This window comes from Cherax quadricarinatus, unplaced genomic scaffold (genome assembly GCF_038502225.1).
Source record: "Cherax quadricarinatus isolate ZL_2023a unplaced genomic scaffold, ASM3850222v1 Contig205, whole genome shotgun sequence".
NCBI classification, from domain to species: domain Eukaryota; kingdom Metazoa; phylum Arthropoda; class Malacostraca; order Decapoda; family Parastacidae; genus Cherax; species Cherax quadricarinatus.
The window spans coordinates 183,892-203,819 of record NW_027195231.1 but is presented as its reverse complement, the minus strand read 5'-3'; the positions used below and the strand labels follow the sequence as shown (position 1 = coordinate 203,819).

Here is a 19,928-nt window from a genome sequence, read left to right as displayed (position 1 = left end):
TAAGAAATCTTTTCTAGATTATATTTATAATATATAGACTTGCAGGGATTTTTGTTTAAAAGATTCTCGTGAAAATAGAGAGAGACTGATGTGAAAAACTGTACCTCTACTTTGGGGAAAATTAAGCACCTTATGAGCACGCTATCCTAAAAGCGAGCTATAAATACGCTCACCTTTTCGTCTAGGGCGAAAGGTGCTCTTCCCGCTCACTCAAGAAAGTTACCAGCTTAGATTAGAGCAGGTAAAAACTTCTCTATCTATGGGAGATTAAAATATTATCTATAATTTAAATAATTTATGGAATATGAGTGTGTGTGTGTATTTACAGCTATGGCTCGTCACCCAGCTCGCAGATGCCACCTATGCGGGCGATTATACCCTCAGGATGCAGCTCACCACACATTCCCCTGTAGTTTCTGCGGGCTATCAGTGTGTGTAGCGAATGTCACAGCTCATCGCAGGAGATGCGTGACAGGTGAGATTACCAGGTTATTGCTCTGAATTGATGTTTTCTTAAAACTGCTATTTTCAGATAATGAAATAAGTCTTTGAGCTAATAATAATTTTTTCCAACAGTTGGGGCGGGGCAATACTCCAAGCAGATGATCCGGGGGGCGGGCCAGGAAGAAAGAGGTCAGCGCTCTTTTCTTAATCAATTATTTTTATTAACAGTCAAACATTTTTAAGATATGTTTATAAAGTATCTCACTAACAAGAATAAAAATCATTTTGAGAACCGCTTATATTCCATAGATTGCTTAGCTTCTCCCAGTTTTATACTTTAACAGTAACATTTTTTTAAAAGATTGCTCGAGTTATAATTAGTCTAGTATGACACTAAAACAAAATAATAATAAATAACTTTTGCTAATTATATTATGCAGATCAGTCTGTGTCCTCCGATGAATCTTCGACCGTAACACTCCCACAAGAGCAAGTCGAGCCGATTGCCGGTCCCAGTGGATGGAGACCAGCCGCCACAAGTGACAGCTCCTCTTCCAAGGATCATTACTACTCTTTCTTGGGTTCCCCCTCCTCTGCTAAGCGAAGGTTCACTTCAGGTAAAAAAAATTTTCGTTCAGATGAGGAAGAGACTGAAATGGGAGACGATTCCATTTCAGAGGAACCACATATATTAGAGAAGACAGAATGTTTTCAAGGTCACTTCTGTCGAATAAAATATTCAATTCCTGCCTCTCATAAACACGACCCCATATTATTTCTTCAGTCCTTCGCAACAACATTTATGCAGCATATATTATATTTTTTCACTGTTCTATCAGGACGAGCACTTTATGAAAATGCTCTTAGGATTTATGCCGAACTGAGCCTTATTTTGCGCAGACAGTCGCTACTGGGAGAGGATGACAGTCGTGAGCATTATATAACTTTTCCCGTGCAACTAGTTACACGAGATGATATATCTCGGCTCTTACGGTCATGGAGGGAGTACCTTAGCACGCGATTAGAAACTGAAATTTCATCGGGCGAGGGATCAGGCTTCATACTAGATTATATAAAGGGTTTTCATATTGTAATATGCAAGAATGGAGTGCGTGGATACCTAGGAGACTATATAGAATATCCCACATCTTTACGAGGGAAAAATCAGATATTTAACCCGAGAGGAGTAAAAAATAGCTGTTTTATTCAATGTCTGGTGGCCTTTTTCTGTCGTAGACTTTGCTGGGGCTGGTGTAAAATCAGACGATATTTATCTAGATGTGATAGCCTTCAGAAATTTGTCAATTACTCGCGAGTGACTCTCCCTGTCCAGTGGAGTGACATTCACAAACTCGAGTCTGACAACAAAATATCAATATTTATTTATTGCTTAACTTCTCATGAAGGGACCTATCATGCTACTTTATGTAGTCGGGGTAGTAATAAATATTCACTGGTAGTGCCCCTGTTATTGTTGGGAAAGACTCATGTAGCTTTAATCAAACACTTCCAGAAATATATGAGAATTTTCTCCAGAAAACATTCACGCAATAAGCACTTTTGCTTGAATTGTTTAAGTGAATATAGTGACATTTGCAACTTAAAAACTCACTTCAATTCATGCGACAACCAACAAAAGTTGATTTTTCCCCCAGCTGGAAGCGTTTGTAAATTCAAAAATACTCACAAGGGCTACTTGCCCTCTCATACTGCCTTTGTGGATTTAGAAGCTTATCTCGATAATCGTAAGCCAGAGGGGATAATAACAGCTAGACAACTAGCAATAGCTTATGGCTATATAGTGATAGACAGAAATAACACTATAATAGATAGATATGTCCATCGGGGGGTACAGTGTATTGATCATATGTATGATAGACTTTCGTCTTTATGGGATTGGATAAAGATGAACACTCCCTGTTATCCGCTTCATATGACCAGGGAGCAGCATATACATTTTGCCATACAGAAGAAGTGCAACTTCTGTCATCAGGACTTTACTCTTACCAAACCAAAGGTGAGGCATCATGACCATCTAATGCCTAAGGCTAATTATTTAGGAGCACTCTGCAATAATTGCAATTTAAGGCAGAAAAATTCAGGTAAATATTTGCCTGTTATTATTCATAACCTATCATATGATATGGCTTTGATAATTAAAGAACTAAGTGTTAAAGCCCCAATCAATGTTTTAATGAAACAGGGATATAAATTCCTAAAGGTAGAAATAGGAGCACTACGTTTCCTGGATAGTCTAGCCTTCTTGTCCGCTGGTTTGGCTAGTTTGGCTCAGGCGCACATAGCTTCAAAATCACCCTTGAAATTCACAGAGGCGATGATAAGTCATCTACCCCCCGAAAGTTGGGGATGCTTATTAACCGGCAAACAAGTGTTTCCTTATGAATATTGCAGCTCCCCAGAAAGGCTCGAAGAGAAGACTTTACCCCCAAAAAGAGCTTTCTACAGTTCTCTGTCTAAGAAGCATATTAGCCAAGAAGAATTCGATCATGCTCATCTGGTTTGGGAGAAAACAGCTTGTCAAACTCTAGGAGACTATCTCCTAGTATATCTCAGCTGTGATGTAGGACTTCTGGCTGACATATTCACCTTGCATAGGAGATTATTATACAACATCTATAATCTAGATGTTGTTCACTATGTTTCTCTCCCCGGCTTTGCCTATGATGCTTTCTTAAAAACCAGTGGAGTGGAATTAGAATTAATTACTGATCAGGAGCTTTATAACATCATACAGTCTAATATAAGAGGCGGCTTCACTACTGCTGTTAGGACGTTTGCTCAGGCCAATAACCAGTTCATTAATCCCAATTTTGATGAGAAAAACTTAGTAAGTAAATTTTTGCTATACTGGGATTTTAATTCTCTTTATGGTTCTTGCATGACTGAGGCGCTGCCCTACGCAAACATTCGAAAACTCTCACCCGCAGAAATGGCGAGTTTTCTCGCAAATGGCAGTCTTCTCCAGAAGAATCCTCAAGACTCTATAAAAGGTTACTGGCTTCTTATAGACACTCTAGGAATAGCCCCAGAATTAGCTCGCTACACGGATGACTTACCACTATGTCTCTATCACAAACAGATAACATTAGATGATCTATCTGAGTACAGCAAACAGCTATTGGCTATCAGTAATCAAAAACTACCCCGTAAAAATACTAAATTAGTGGGGGACCATCTCCCCAAACGAAACTACCTAATATCATTGCCTTTATTGCAGTTGTTCTTGGAGATAGGTCTACAAATTGAGAAAATTCATAGCATATATGAATTCTCACAAGGAAAATATCTGGCGGGCTTTGTTGAAACGAACGTGAGGCAACGCAATAGTAGCACTAGTAAAGACTGTCAGCGATTATTTAAATTGTTGACCAATTCTGTATTCGGCAAGACATTGTTTAATCCATCAAAATATGCCAACAAAACGAAGCTCATAACATCAGCGGGAGCATTTTTGCGAGCGGTGAGTAAGCCACTATTTAAGAAAGCCATAAAGCTTTCAGAAAACAAAGTATTGGTTACGACGGGGACGCCAGCCATAAAACTCACTTACCCTAATTACATAGGTTACCAGATACTAGAACTTGCCAAATTTAAGCTGTACCATTTTTGGTATATGATTCTTAAGAAAACATACCAAGACAAAATAAAACTAATCTATTCAGATACCGATAGTGTCATCGCCTGTTTAGAGGGCATCAAAAACCTTACTGATGAAATCGGTAAGGAACCATTGAGGAAATGGATAGACACATCTAATTTCCCCACAGATCATCCTCTCTACAATGACTCAAGGAAGGGATCTCTAGGCTTACTTAAAAGTGAGGTGGGGGACCGCCTTATTTCAGAAATAGTCTGCATTAAACCCAAAATGTATAGCATCCTGCTAGCAGATAATAACAACACTATCGCTGCAAAAGGAGTTCCTCAGTCTGAACAACAATTATTAACTCATAATAACTTTAGAAGTGTGCTGGAAGACGGTTCTAAACATACCTTCCAATATAGTCAAATTAGAAATTTAAAAGGTCAGATGACCACTATCACCACTAGGAAACGAGGTCTTAGCTCATTTGATGATAAGCGCTTTTACTTAGATGCCTATCACTCTGTATCCTATGGTCATCCAGATGCCAGAGAAACAAAGTTTAAATTATTTAAAGATAAAACAGATGACAAAGTGGAGGAAGACGAAGAAGCTAATAGCAGTACTGAAGAAGGGAGTACAGAAGAAGAAGAGGAACTAGAGATGAGAGACAGTTGCAATCTTTGGCGGGGAAGAGAAAAAACCGTAAGAGATTTTTTCCCCAGGGTCAAGCATCGACGCGAGAGAGGTAGATCTTCCGCCACTGCTCGTAGTTTCATGCTCTTAGAAGCTAGCTGTTCTGAGGGAGAGGAGGAATAAAACAATGTAATGTTAACTAATAAATATATTTGCTAAGAGAGACTTTTTTTGTTTTCACCCTTTGAAAAATTAGGTTATTATCCTTTTTCACACAGATGCCCCCGATGTAGCCGGAGAGCGGGCGCAGGGCTGATAATCACACCCGATGACCTCCAAAGAAGCAGGCCCGCCGCAACACTCCATCAGAGAGCCCCAGTCACCTGAATCCTTTGTACTGCCTCTCTCTCCCATCTATCAGTGTAATAGAGTTTGGGGAGTCAGAAGTGATCATTACTCTACTTCTGTTCCTACTTAGTAATAAGACTCTCTATCCCCTTGGGGGATGATTAAACATATTAAACTCCTACCCTGTCAGCCCTAAGGTCATACAGACCCCCCATTATCTCATTATTTTTCCATGGTCATTATCCCGGAATCCGGTTCCCTCGGGCGACCGGCTGCCCATCCATTACCGCGTTCTTTAAACCCAGCAGTGTTGTTGTTGTGAAGTAGCAACAGTCGCGTCAGTGAGTCGCAGGCCCGGGAAAGGGGGGGGGGGTACTCCCTCGGAGATGGTAAGCTTGTACCCAGTCACCTGAATCCTTTGTACTGCCTCTCCCATCTATCAGAGTGATTGAGTTTGGGGAGTCAGAAGTGATCATTACCCTACCTTCTTATAATTAGTAATTACACAGAAATAAGCCTCTCTCTCTCTATCCCCTTGGGGGATGTTTAAACATATTAAATCTTGTACCCCTGACAGCACCTGAGCTTATGAAGACCAACCCATTATCACATTCTTTTTCCACACTCATTATCCTGGGAATCTGCCCACCTGCACACCTGAATCCTTTTTTGTACTGCCTCTCCCATCTATCAGAGTGATTGAGTTTGGGGTGTCAGAAGTGATCATTACCTACCTTCCTATACTTAGTAATTACACAGAAATAAATCTCTCTATCCCCTGGGGGATGATTAAACATATTAAACTTGTACCCCCTGACAGCACCTGTGCTTATGCAGACCACCCATTATCACATTCTTTTCCACACTCATTATCCCGGAATCTGCCACCTGCACACCCGAATCCTTTGTTCTACTTTATGTACCTACTTATTAATGCATAGGAATAAGTCTCTCTATCCCCTTGGGGCATGATTAATCATATTAAACAATTACCCTGTCATGCAAACCCCATCATTATCGCATTTTCCATGGTCATTATCCGGCAGTGTTTCTAGATCGACCAATATATACTACTGCAGTTACCACATACACCTGGCATGAGTAACAATTACCACATACCCATGGCATGGATAACAGTGACCACATATCCTTGGCATGGGTAACAATGACCACATACCTATACCATGGATAATAGTGACTACATACCCATGGCATGGGTAACAGTTGCCACATACCCATGGCATGGCTAACAGTTACCACATACCAATGGCATGGGAAACAGTTACCACATACCCATGGAATGGGTAACAGTTACCACATACCCATGGCATGGGTAACAGCACATACACCTGGCATGGGTAACAGTTACCACATACCCATGGCATGGATAACAGTGACCACATACCCTTGGCAAGGATAACAGTGACTATACCCATGGCATGAGTAACATTTACCACATACCCATGACATTGGAAACAGTTACCAAATACCAATGGCATGGCCGGGCCAGCACTTGGAAAAGGCCAGGGCCGGGAGAATACCGGCGAATCTTTAATAATAATAATAATAACCAATGGCATGGGTAACAGTTACCACATACCCATGGCATGAGTAACATTTACCACATACCCATAGCATGGGAAACAGTTACCACATACCCATGGCATGGGAAACAGTTACCACATACCCATGGCATGGGAAACAGTTACCACATAAACATGGCATGGGAAACAGTTACCACATACCCATGGCATGGGTAACAGTTAGCACATACTCATGGCATGGGTAACAGTTACCACATACTCATGGCATGGGCAGCAGTGACCACATACTCATGGCATGGGTAACAGTTACCACATACTCATGGCATGGGTAACAGTTACCACATAAACCTGGCATGGGTAACAATTACCACATACTCATGGCATGGGCAGCAGTGACCACATACTCATGGCATGGGTAACAGTTACCACATACTCATGGCATGGGTAACAGTTACCACATACTCATGGAATGGGTAACAGTTACCACATACACCTGGCATGGGTAACAGTTAGCACATACACCTGGCATGGGTAACAGCACATACACCTGGCATGGCTAACAGTTACCACATACACCTGGCATGGGTAACAGTTAGCACATACACCTGGCATGGGTAACAGCACATACACCTGGCATGGCTAACAGTTACCACATACCCATTGCATGGGTAACAGTTAGCACATACACCTGGCATGGGTAACAGCACATACACCTGGCATGGCTAACAGTTACCACATACTCATGGCATAGGCAGCAGTGACCACATACCCATGGCATGGGCAGCAGTGACCACATACCCATGGCATGGCTAACAGTTACCACATACCCATGGCATGGGCAGCAGTGACCACATACTCATGGTATGGGCAGCAGTGACCACATACCCATGGCATGGGCAGCAGTGACCACATACTCATGGTATGGGCAGCAGTGACCACATACTCATGGTATGGGCAGCAGTGACCACATACTCATGGTATGGGCAGCAGTGACCACATACCCATGGCATGGGCAGCAGTGACCACATACTCATGGTATGGGCAGCAGTGACCACATACCCATGGCATGGGCAGCAGTGACCACATACTCATGGTATGGGCAGCAGTGACCACATACTCATGGCATGGGCAGCAGTGACCACATACTCATGGTATGGGCAACAGTGACCACATACTCATGGCATGGGCAGCAGTGACCACATACTCATGGTATGGGCAGCAGTGACCACATACTCATGGCATGGGCAGCAGTGACCACATACTCATGGTATGGGCAGCAGTGACCACATACTCATGGCATGGGCAGCAGTGACCACATACTCATGGTATGGGCAGCAGTAACCACATACTCATGGTATGGGCAGCAGTGACCACATACTCATGGCATGGGCAGCAGTGACCAAATACTCATGGTATGGGCAGCAGTGACCACATACTCATGGCATGGGCAGCAGTGACCACATACTCATGGTATGGGCAGCAGTGACCACATACTCATGGCATGGGCAGCAGTGACCACATACTCATGGTATGGGCAGCAGTTACCACATACCCATGGCATGGGCAGCAGTGACCACATACTCATGGCATGGGCAGCAGTGACCACATACCCATGGCATGGGCAGCAGTGACCACATACCCATGGCATGGGCAGCAGTGACCACATACTCATGGCATGGGCAGCAGTGACCACATACTCATGGTATGGGCAGCAGTTACCACATACCCATGGCATGGGCAGCAGTGACCACATACTCATGGCATGGGCAGCAGTGACCACATACTCATGGCATGGGCAGCAGTGACCACATACCCATGGCATGGGCAGCAGTGACCACATACTCATGGCATGAGCAGCAGTGACCACATACTCATGGTATGGGCAGCAGTTACCACATACCCATGGCATGGGCAGCAGTGACCACATACTCATGGCATGGGCAGCAGTGACCACATACTCATGGCATGGGCAGCAGTGACCACATACCCATGGCATGGGCAGCAGTGACCACATACTCATGGCATGGGCAGCAGTGACCACATACTCATGGCATGGGCAGCAGTGACCACATACCCATGGCATGGGCAGCAGTTACCACATACCCATGGCATGGGTAACAGTTACCACATACCCATGGCATGGCTAACAGTTACCACATACCCATGGTATGGGTAACAGTTACCACATACCCATGGCATGGGTAACAGTTGCCACATACCCATGGCATGGCTAACAGTTACCACATACCCATGGCATGGGCAGCAGTGACCACATAACTAAGGAATGGGTTACAGTTAAAACATTAGAACATAATGGGTCCAGGAACTGAGCCACAAAACTGATAATAAATGAGTTACAAAACTTGTTGAATTATGATCAGTTCAGTAAACAATAAACACTAACGATATGTGATGAATGGTTTGAAAAACCGACAAGTTGAAGATTGAGACACTTATGCAACATATGGGAATCTTTATTCAGGAAACATTTCGCCACACAGTGGCTTCTTCAGTCCATCAATCTTGTAGATTGATGGACTGAACACATCGACTCCAGGCTGAGGGACTGATTACCTCATACTCATCCTCTCCTTACGTTTTCCTCTTTGTATTGGACTGATGAAGCCACTGTGTGGCGAAACGTTTCCTGAATAAAGATTCCCATATGCTGCATAAGTGTCTCAATCACTAACTATATAGAGAAACAATACACACCTACTATATACACAAAACAATACACACTAATTATATACACTAAACAATGCACACTATCTGTGGAAAATTACATTTATCTGAATGTAACTCATAAGGTACAACCAGTAAATGGTAACAAAGATAACTATTATTTATCAAAGTTACATAGAAAAGTAGGAATTTTGGGACACGCAGGTCACAAAAAATGTTCCCCTTCAATACCTTCCACTGTCATATCCACAAGTTGCTCTAGACCTATTAATTGCAAATAAAATGTACATCACCAGGAATTCTTGTAAATATATAAATTTGTGGACTGTATACTAAAATTAATAAATGATTACATATACACATTTATATAACAGAAGGAGAATTTATAATCATAACACTCACCTATTTGTCTGGAGATTAATATGTCATGTACAGGACTCTCATTTTGCCTACATTTATGAAAAATTTCCTGGCCAGAAATTAAACATAAATTAGACGGCTTATCTGAGATTCCTGGAGCTGTCCGTCTTGTTGCCTGATACTCAAATTATGCAGAAATGCACAACCAACAATTTTGGCTCTTATTTGAGAGGTGTAAGCCTCTCAATAGTGTTTGTCTTGGCTCAATTCAAACATGGCGAGTCCTCTCGTCTGCACAGGCGCAGAGCTTCCCAGTTTTTATAACATTATTTTTATTAAATACAATATAGGCCATCAATTTACATATACTGTATTTCTGGAAAACACATACAGTATTTTCCTCACTGCGGCCGAGCGGAGTTCGTTGCTAAACGGCTCAAATTACTCCTTACCTTAGGAGACGATTCCAGCCGGTTCTGGCTTGAGTGGCTGTTCTCCTAGTAGGTCTTACTAAGATTTCATCTTCCTGCATCACTTGGTCAGCGTTACCTTCCGTATCACTCGTGTCACTTTCCCTTAGATTTTCATTTACATTTGATTGAATGCCATTTAATTCCAAGAGAACCAATTTATTAATTGTGCATAAACTTTCTTGGCCACGACACAACACTTTGACATTCTGGACAACACCTTGTGCATCTGGGTACAATGTCAATACTTTGCCCAGAGGCCACAATGTTCGATGTTGTTCAGTATCAATTAACACAATGTCACCTGGTTGAATGTTCTGTCGATTTACTGCCTCTGTCGCACCATAAAAGTGTTCACGTAGTGTAAGAAGATATTCATTACGCCACACATTAGACCAATGATCAATTACTTTATTTAACATTTTAAATTTATTACACAACACTGCCGCATCATTGTAATCTTCATCACTTTCTTCCGGATTATCTCTATAGACAGGGGCAGCTTCCAATTTCCTTCCACATATTAGGTGAGAAGGTGTTAATACATCTGCATCAGGTGTATCACTCATGTACGAGAGAGGCCGATTATTTATCCATTTTTACTCCTCCACTAACACTGCACGGAATTCTTCCAAATTAATTCTCTTCCGGTGTAGTACTTTACGGAGACACTGCTTCACTGTGCCTATCAGTCTTTCGTACAGCACCTCCCTGCCAAGGTACACCCTCGCTGGGTTAACACAGATTGAACATCGTTATTATTATTTAACTATCAAATGTTGAGCACCTGCTACAAAATTTGTGGCATTATCCGAAATCATCAATCTCGGACAGGATCTCCTAGCTGCAAATTTTCGAAACAGCTGTATAAACTGTTCTGCAGACAAGTCCTGAGCCACTTCTAAATGAACTGCCCTAGTAGCAGTACAGGTGAACAAACAAACATACACTTTCAGTGGAACACCATCTGAAGTATCTGTTAAAATTATTGGATCACTATAGTCTACACCTGTTACATCAAATGGTTTCACTAATTGTACACGCTCCTTTGGCAATGGTGGAGGACCTGGGTACATATAGGATCTGGCATCCACACGGCGACATATTACACAAGATTTAATACCTTCTTTACACTTTGCCGTCCTTGTGGAATCCAGAAAGTTTCCCTAATACAATTTAAGGTATCTTGTACCCCACCATGCATTACATTTTTATGGGCATTTAGAACAATCAAATTTGTTAGATGATGAGTTTTGGGCAGTAAGATAGTGTGTTTAGCATAATCACCCAATTCAGCATTTTGTAACCTACCTCTGCACCTAATTACATTGTTCTCTAAATACAGCACCAATTTCTCTATTATGGAACCTTTCACAATTTTTCTTTCCATCATCACTTTAATCTCATTTCCATAGATTTCTTCCTGTACCCTCTTTATCCAATATTCAAGAGGATGTGAAAACAAGTATGAGATATTCATCTTGTTTAGAAATTTAAACACCAACTTAGTTACGTTGATTAGTTTGGGTAAAGAAGAATACCTATTTATATCAATGGCTAAGGGAGGACAAACTATTGGAGAGGTGGTCACAGTAATTTCAACGGGAGCAATATATGCCTTTTGTGCAGGCCGATTAGCTTTATTTACCAACCAGCTTGGTCCTTTAAACCATGATACAGCATTTACAAATTTAGCATAAGGTAAACCTCGAGACAAGAAATCAGCTGGATTCTCCTCACCAGGTATATGATTAAATGTTAACACATGCTGACCCAAACTATTATACTTCTCTTGCATCTGATTAATTTCAGAGGCTCTGTTTTGTACATACACAATTTTACTGTATCTATTACGAATCCATTGTAAGGATACCTCATTATCAGACCAAATTACAGTGTCCCTAATATTTATCTCTTGCAACTTATTTCTTATATAATTAGCTAATTTGACACCTACATAAATGGCTGTTAATTCCAACTGAGGTAAGGTACGTGATTTAATTGGAGACACTTTAGCCTTAGACATAACAAGAGAAATAACACTATTACATTGAAGGGAAGCAACTGCTCCATATGCCAATTTTGAAGCATCACAAAAAATGTGAAGTATAATTTTCCCATCTGGATTGGCCACCTGGCGTGGGAACTCCAACATTAGGTTTTTTTCATAATCACCAATTAATTCATCACACCGGTCAATGAATTCCTCAGGTAGAGTTTCATCCCAAGCACATTTAAGTATCCATGCTTCTTGTATTAATAATTTCCCTCCTATAGTAAAGGGTGACACTAAACCTAATGGATCAAAACATTTGGAAACGTCAGTAAGCAAAACTCTCTTAGTTAATTTATTTGGCATACTGTAATTATTAGGTTTTAACAATAACAAATCTCTCTCAGTATGCCAAGTTAATCCCAATACATTACTACATTTTGACACATCATCTCCAGGGTAATCTTTACTTATTTTGCCCTTTAATTTGGACGAATTACTATTCCATTCCCTCAGAGGCATATTTGCACTCTGCATTATTTTATTAGCCTCTCTATAAATCATTAACAGTTCCTCATCAGTTGACATCACACCCAGAAAATTGTCCACATAAAATTGTTTGCTCATTACTTTACTCAATGGACTTCCCATACATTTAAGGTGTGCATTTATCGTCGCTTGAAGTAGGAACAGAATGGATGTAGCACCAAATAATACGCTCCTAAAGCAAAAGGTTTTCAGAGGGCTAAGTGGGTCGCTAGGATTCTCAGACCCTAAGAAGCGGGTACAATCTCGGTCAGCCTCTTGTAAACTCACTCTTAGGAAAGCTTTACTTATGTCAGCTATAAAGGCATAATTCTTCACCCTGAAATTTAATAAGATATCTCCTAATTTTTCCGTCAACGACGGACCTGTCGTCAAACAGTCATTTAAACTAGATCCATTTTTGTTACTCCTGGCACTACAATTAAACATAATTCTCAGAAGAGTGGTCTTAGAATCCTTCTTCACTTTGTGATGTGGCAAATAGTGACCATAAATTTTGGCTTGGTCAGGAGGTACCTCTTCTATAAATTTCTTAATTAATTGTTCAGTAATTATATCATTATAGGCAGTTAACAATTCTGGTGTCTTACTCAGTTCGCGGAGCTGAGCCTTTAACTGCCCATATGCCATTCTGTAATTAGTGGGCAATTCTGGATGGTTCAGTCTCCACGGAAGTCATACCCAGTATTGTCCAGATTCAAATTTTACATCTCTCAGGTATTGTTCCTGAGTAAAAGAATCATCTGGAATTTCTTCATTTACATTTATTCCAATGCTGTCTAATTCCCACAATTTATGTACTGGCTCAACACCATCCTCTATGGAAGAATTATACTGGGGTACAACTTCATGAGTAAGACACACAGTTATGGTATTTGTAGTTTTCTCTAGTCATGCATTATTATTACGAGGAATCCTACCATATTTTACATGGCCTCCAGCAGTCTTCAAAAGGGTGACACCACATTTCTTTACCATACCCTTTACAAAGGAGGCATAATAGTCACTAACTACCATAGTTTTCATTGGGCCTACAGAATCATCACTTACACCAGAAGGTGCTAAATTTATATTATGTGAGAGTCTTTCTGCAGCTTTACTAAGTCCTACTGTAGATATTTTCTCTGGAAGTCTATCTACAATTACTGCATTAACACGTTTTTTCTCATTGCCCAACCTGACAGTTACATAAACAGTGTCATACAATTGAGCCCTTTTATCCGAGAGAAAACCAGATAATTTTAGAGTGGTAAGATCGCCCATTTGTATTTTCATCCCATCAAGGCATTTACGTTTAATGAAAGTACGTTAGGATCCTTGGTCTAATAATGCAGTAATATTTTTTTATTTATGGGGGTTTTAACATGCTCAGCGCGAACGAAAAATTTTTTCCGAAAAAAATTCACAAACTGAGTTAATCTTATAGAAAAATAGCTTAACTCTCTGGCAACACAATGGTACCAGAATCATTGTTCTACGACATTCCTACAAGGAATTATGGTCATTTAAATACACCTAGGGTGACGTCACCACCCGCGGCAGGTGTGCTCACCTGTCCTCAATTTTTTTTTTTTCCGTTTTTTTTTCGTGTATTTATTGTATTATTCTTTCTAAGATAATAATTGACGATTTGGTATCATAATACATTGGGCGGGACTTATACGTAGAGTTCCAACCAACCAGGAACCTCCCGACACCATTTTGCTGAGTCTTGCTGACGTCATGGAAAATTCCAGTCTCGGGGGTGGCCGGGGAATATGGCTCAATATAACGCTATTATAGCTTCTACGGCTTATTTATCTATCACAATTGATCTAATGTGACATAATAAACAATATAAATAACAAAGAAGTATGGTAAATACTCCAGAATGAATAATATATGGAATATTCCCAGAGCGCTCCATCGGGAATAATAGATTCCCATTCTCAGAGAGGGGCTTACATTCTCTTTCTCTCACCTCCAGGGTCCTTATATTAGAGAAAACGAACATGGTTAACTATGATATACACTCGTAATGCAGTATAAGACTGAGAAAAATGTTATTTTCTCGAAAAAAAAAAAAAAAAGGTGGTCCGGCTGTTTCGCGGATTATCTCAGAAGTAAGTTATTCACATATATGAGCAAGTAACTTCGTTAATAATGGCAGGAATGTAATGAAATTCACAGAGAACATAAAGGAAAGATTGTTTTACAATCCCATGGATCGCTTTTTGAGATATCATAATTTGTTTTTGATTTATGTGAGGGCAAAAGTCAGATATTTGGCTGAAAGTCAAAAAACATACAAAATTTATTTTTTTTAAGAATGAAGAAAGGATAAATTACAGAACGGCAATCCATTAGAAATACAGTTTAGCATTGTTTTATGCGTAGATAATGCCAAAACAACTTCTCCAAGTCCCACTTCGACGGCACCTTGCAATATGTATGATTATTAGTAAATAATTTTTTTCTCAGTTGTTTTTTGAGCTATCTTATTGAAACTTGGTCACATTACTATTGAAAGGTGCTTCTTTACGTACAAAAAAAATGAAAGAAATCGAACGAAAATTAAAAAAAAAAAAAAATTACCCTTCAATGACCCCTTATGCCTTTTATCATCAATTTTTACCTCTAACACAGGTAAGGTTACTTCAACAAATCCATCATTGCTAACATTAGCAGCAATTTTTACATTAGCCACTGTTGTGTCAGGATTGTCATCATCATCATTATTATCAACATTATCATATAGACTCTTACACATGACTATATAGTGTCTTCCTTCGTTGAATTGATAACAGATGTTTAATTTGGCATGACTATCCTTTACATTGTGATTACCTAAACATCTGATACATCTGTCAAGTTCCTCCAATCTTTCAACTTCATCATTCCATGAATTGTATGCATTGCAATTCTTAGAAAAATGAGTACCCTTGCAGAAGAGACAATCTCTCTTTTCTTTGACTGGTTTCTTATTAACTGGGCTACTCTTAGGAGGGTACTTATTCTTCTTACCTTCTGGGGAATCATTATTTCTGATTCCTGCTACTTGATATGCACCTATGTAACTCTTTTTAGGAAATGAATTTTGAATATTAACACTGAGATCATTTTTCCCTTTGTGAAACTTGACAGATACCTCAGAGTTATTATGTGTTGCATCTTTAAAATGAGTTAGTTGGGTGGTCTGCAACTGAACAATTAATTCTTGTAGACCTAGTCTTATTTCCTCCAGACCAAATTAGCCTTTGTGATATTTGTTTGAGAGTCATTCAAGTGTTTTACAGCTTATTTTTTTCTGTATAATGGCACTCAATAACCAGTCTGATTCCTTCAGATTATATTTATTACTTAAAGTTTTGAGAGTGCTCTCCAGTTTAACTCTAAACTGCTGTAAACCTTTGTAAGTGTGATCTGGAGATTGAAAATTAACAATGATATTCACTAGATCCAACCTACTTTGTTCTATATTACCATAAGTGACCTTCAACAAGTCAACTGCTTCCTTGTAAGAATCATCTACATTGGGAAAGGCTTGTATGAGTATGTGAGCATCTCCTCTTACTTGTCCTTTGAGGTAAAATAATTTAGTTACACAGGCTAGGTCACTCCTGTCATGCACAGCTGCTTTAAAAATTGACCAAAATTCCTCCCAATTTTCTCCAGGATTAAATACAGGTAAACATAATTCTGGGAGTTTTGGCAAAGACATATTATTTGTTGGAGCAGACTGATTAACTACCTGGTTTACACATTTTAATTTATTCAAGGCCTGACTTTTACAAGAAAGAATCTTTTCTTCTAATTCATAATACTAATTAATCATGAGATCTACTTCAGTCTCATCTACACAGTTTACTAACAAATCTCCTTCATATTTGTTGTAATACAATTTGTATGAATCATATCTATTCCCTAAAGCATCTAAATACAATTTTAAATCATCACTATTCACAGTTTCTTGATTCATTAATTCTAAACATTTATTTTATGCTTTTGTTACATGACCTTTTCTAGCTTGTAGTGATGCTTTTTTTCCTTTATATTCCATATGTTTGTCTTCTACATTAATTTCCTCATTTTCAGCCATGATGCAATGTATTAAATTCAACTTAATTAATAACACTGATTATGTACTAGATTATGCACTTTATAAAGGTAAATATTACAACTTACCTTTAAATAAATCTTAGGTACACTTGACCTTAGCAATTGGAAGTAAGAAAATTATAATATAAATTTTAAATGCATTAATATAAATCTTAGCTACACTTGACCTTAGCAAAATTAATATTATAATAATTATAATCCACTACACATTAAGTAAATTTGTGGACCTAACATCCACCTCCTTTTGTCATTTCACATATAATTATTAATTAATTAATTAATTAATTAATGACTTCACTAATTACCTCTGGTTCAAGAAGGACCAACGGGCTATTAAATGTGGAAAATTACATTTATCTGGATGTAACTCATAAGGTACATACCAGTAAATGGTAAGAAATATAACAATTATTTATCAAAGTTACATAGAAAAGTAGGAATTTTGGGACACCTAGGTCACAAAAAATGTCCACCTTCAATACCTACCACTGTCATATTCACAAGTTGCTCTAGACCTATTAATTGCAAATAAAATGTACATCACAAGGAATTCTTGTAAATATATAAATTTGTGGACTGTATACTAAAATTAATAAATGATTACATATACACATTTATATAACAGAAGGAGAATTTATAATCATAACACTCACCTATTTGTCTGGAGATTAATATGTCATGTACAGGACTCTCATTTTGCCTACATTTATGAAAAATTTCCTGGCCAGAAATTAAACATAAATTAGACGGCTTATCTGAGATTCCTGGAGCTGTCCGTCTTGTTGCCTGATACTCAAATTATGCAGAAATGCACAACCAACAATTTTGGCTCTTATTTGAGAGGTGTAAGCCTCTCAATAGTGTTTGTCTTGGCTCAATTCAAACATGGCGAGTCCTCTCGTCTGCACAGGCGCAGAGCTTCCCAGTTTTTATAACATAATTTTTATTAAATACAATATAGGCCATCAATTTACATATACTATATTTCTGGAAAACATATACAGTATTTTCTACATTAACTATATACAATAAACAATACACACTGACTATATACACTAAACAATACACACTGACTATATATACTGAACAATGTACACTAACTATATACGCTAAACAATAAACACTAACTATATACACTAAACAATGTACACTAACTATATACACTAAACAATACACACTAACTATATTCACTAAACAATGTACACTAACTATATACACTAAACAATACACACTGACTATATACACTAAACAATACACACTAACTATATTCACTAAACAATGTACACTAACTATATACACTAAACAATACACACTGACTATAAACACTAAACAATACACACTAACTATATATACAAAATATGTAACCTAAAAACATAATCTACCAAAAATTTAATCAATGGTAGATGTAAGACACAAAAGAAAGTCTACATTTACCTATAAACATATTCCACACCAGTGTTTATAATGTGCAGTGGTGGACACAGCTAACACAAAGTTACCTTCACTAACCGCTAATCCGCTAACTAAAAAATTACCTCCGCTAACGCTAAAGCTCTAAAAGCCGAGAAAATAGCGGAAGCTAGTGCTAACCGCTAACTTTTTTCACATGAATTCAGATTCGGTTTAGTTTTTTGGTTATTAACTTTTGACTTATAGGACAGACCTGGAGAGCTTCCTAATAAGATATAGAATGTCAAGGTCACATGACGATGAAGTGTGATGACAAATGAGATTGTTTAATTTTGTGATATAACGACCTTGTTGGACACACTTGTCACTGTACTCAAGTACCAGAACACAGAGTTACCTTATCTGACTATTTTCTTCATTAGTTCCAGTTACTCACTGTATTCGTTCATTTTATTCTGGTTCTGTTCATGTTTGTATTTAACTTTATTTAGATATTGAACCCAATAAACTACAAACAAATAGTAGAATATCGTGCTTTTATTAAGTTGAACCCTTGAGGCCAACTTATCCCTGCACCAGTGATACAGGCATACAAGTGCACACAACTTATCAGTGCACCAGTGATACAGGCATACATGTGCACACAACTTATCCCTGCACCAGTGATACAGGCATACATGTGCACACAACTTATCCCTGCACCAGTCATACAGGCATACATGTGCACACAACTTATCCCTGCACCAGTCATACAGGCATACAAGTGCACACAACTTATCCCTGCACCAGTGATACAGGCATACATGTGCACACAACTTATCCCTGCACCAGTGATACAGGCATACTTGTGCACACAACTTATCCCTGCACCAGTGATACAGGCATACAAGTGCACACAACTTATCCCTGCACCAGTGATACAGGCATACATGTGCACACAACTTATCCCTGCACCAGTGATACAGGCATACAAGTGCACACAACTTATCCCTGCACCAGTGATACAGGCATACATGTGCACACAACTTATCCCTGCACCAGTGATACAGGCATACAAGTGCACACAACTTATCCCTGCACCAGTGATACAGGCATACAAGTGCACACAACTTATCCCTGCACCAGTGATACAGGCATGCAAGTGCACACAACTTATCCCTGCACCAGTGATACAGGCATACAAGTGCACACAACTTATCCCTGCACCAGTGATACAGGCATACAAGTGCACACAACTTATCCCTGCACCAGTGATACAGGCATACAAGTGCACACAACTTATCCCTGCACCAGTGATACAGGCATACAAGTGCACACAACTTATCCCTGCACCAGTGATACAGGCATACAAGTGCACACAACTTATCCCTGCACCAGTGATACAGGCATACAAGTGCACACAACTTATCCCTGCACCAGTGATACAGGCATACAAGTGCATACAACTTATCCCTGCACCAGTGATACAGACATACAAGTGCACACAACTTATCCCTGCACCAGTGATACAGGCATACAAGTGCACACAACTTATCCCTGCACCAGTGATACAGGCATACAAGTGCACACAACTTATCCCTGCACCAGTGATACAGGCATACAAGTGCACACAACTTATCCCTGCACCAGTGATACAGGCATACAAGTGCACACAACTTATCCCTGCACCAGTGATACAGGCATACAAGTGCACACAACTTATCCCTGCACCAGTGATACAGGCATACAAGTGCACACAACTTATCCCTGCACCAGTGATACAGGCATACAAGTGCACACAACTTATCCCT

General features: G+C 39.3%; 1 protein-coding gene across 1 annotated transcript in view; it reads right to left on the bottom strand.

Annotated features, from left to right (window-relative positions):
• Positions 1–4,877: 4,877 nt before the first annotated feature.
• The window catches only part of LOC128702521 (alpha-aminoadipic semialdehyde synthase, mitochondrial-like), a 187,210-nt gene continuing 172,159 nt past the window's right edge, over positions 4,878–19,928 (bottom strand). The window contains exon 8 of the mRNA XM_070080185.1: positions 4,878–5,098. The gene's annotated coding sequence lies outside the window, so the exon portion shown is untranslated. The remainder of the gene's footprint in view (positions 5,099–19,928) is intronic.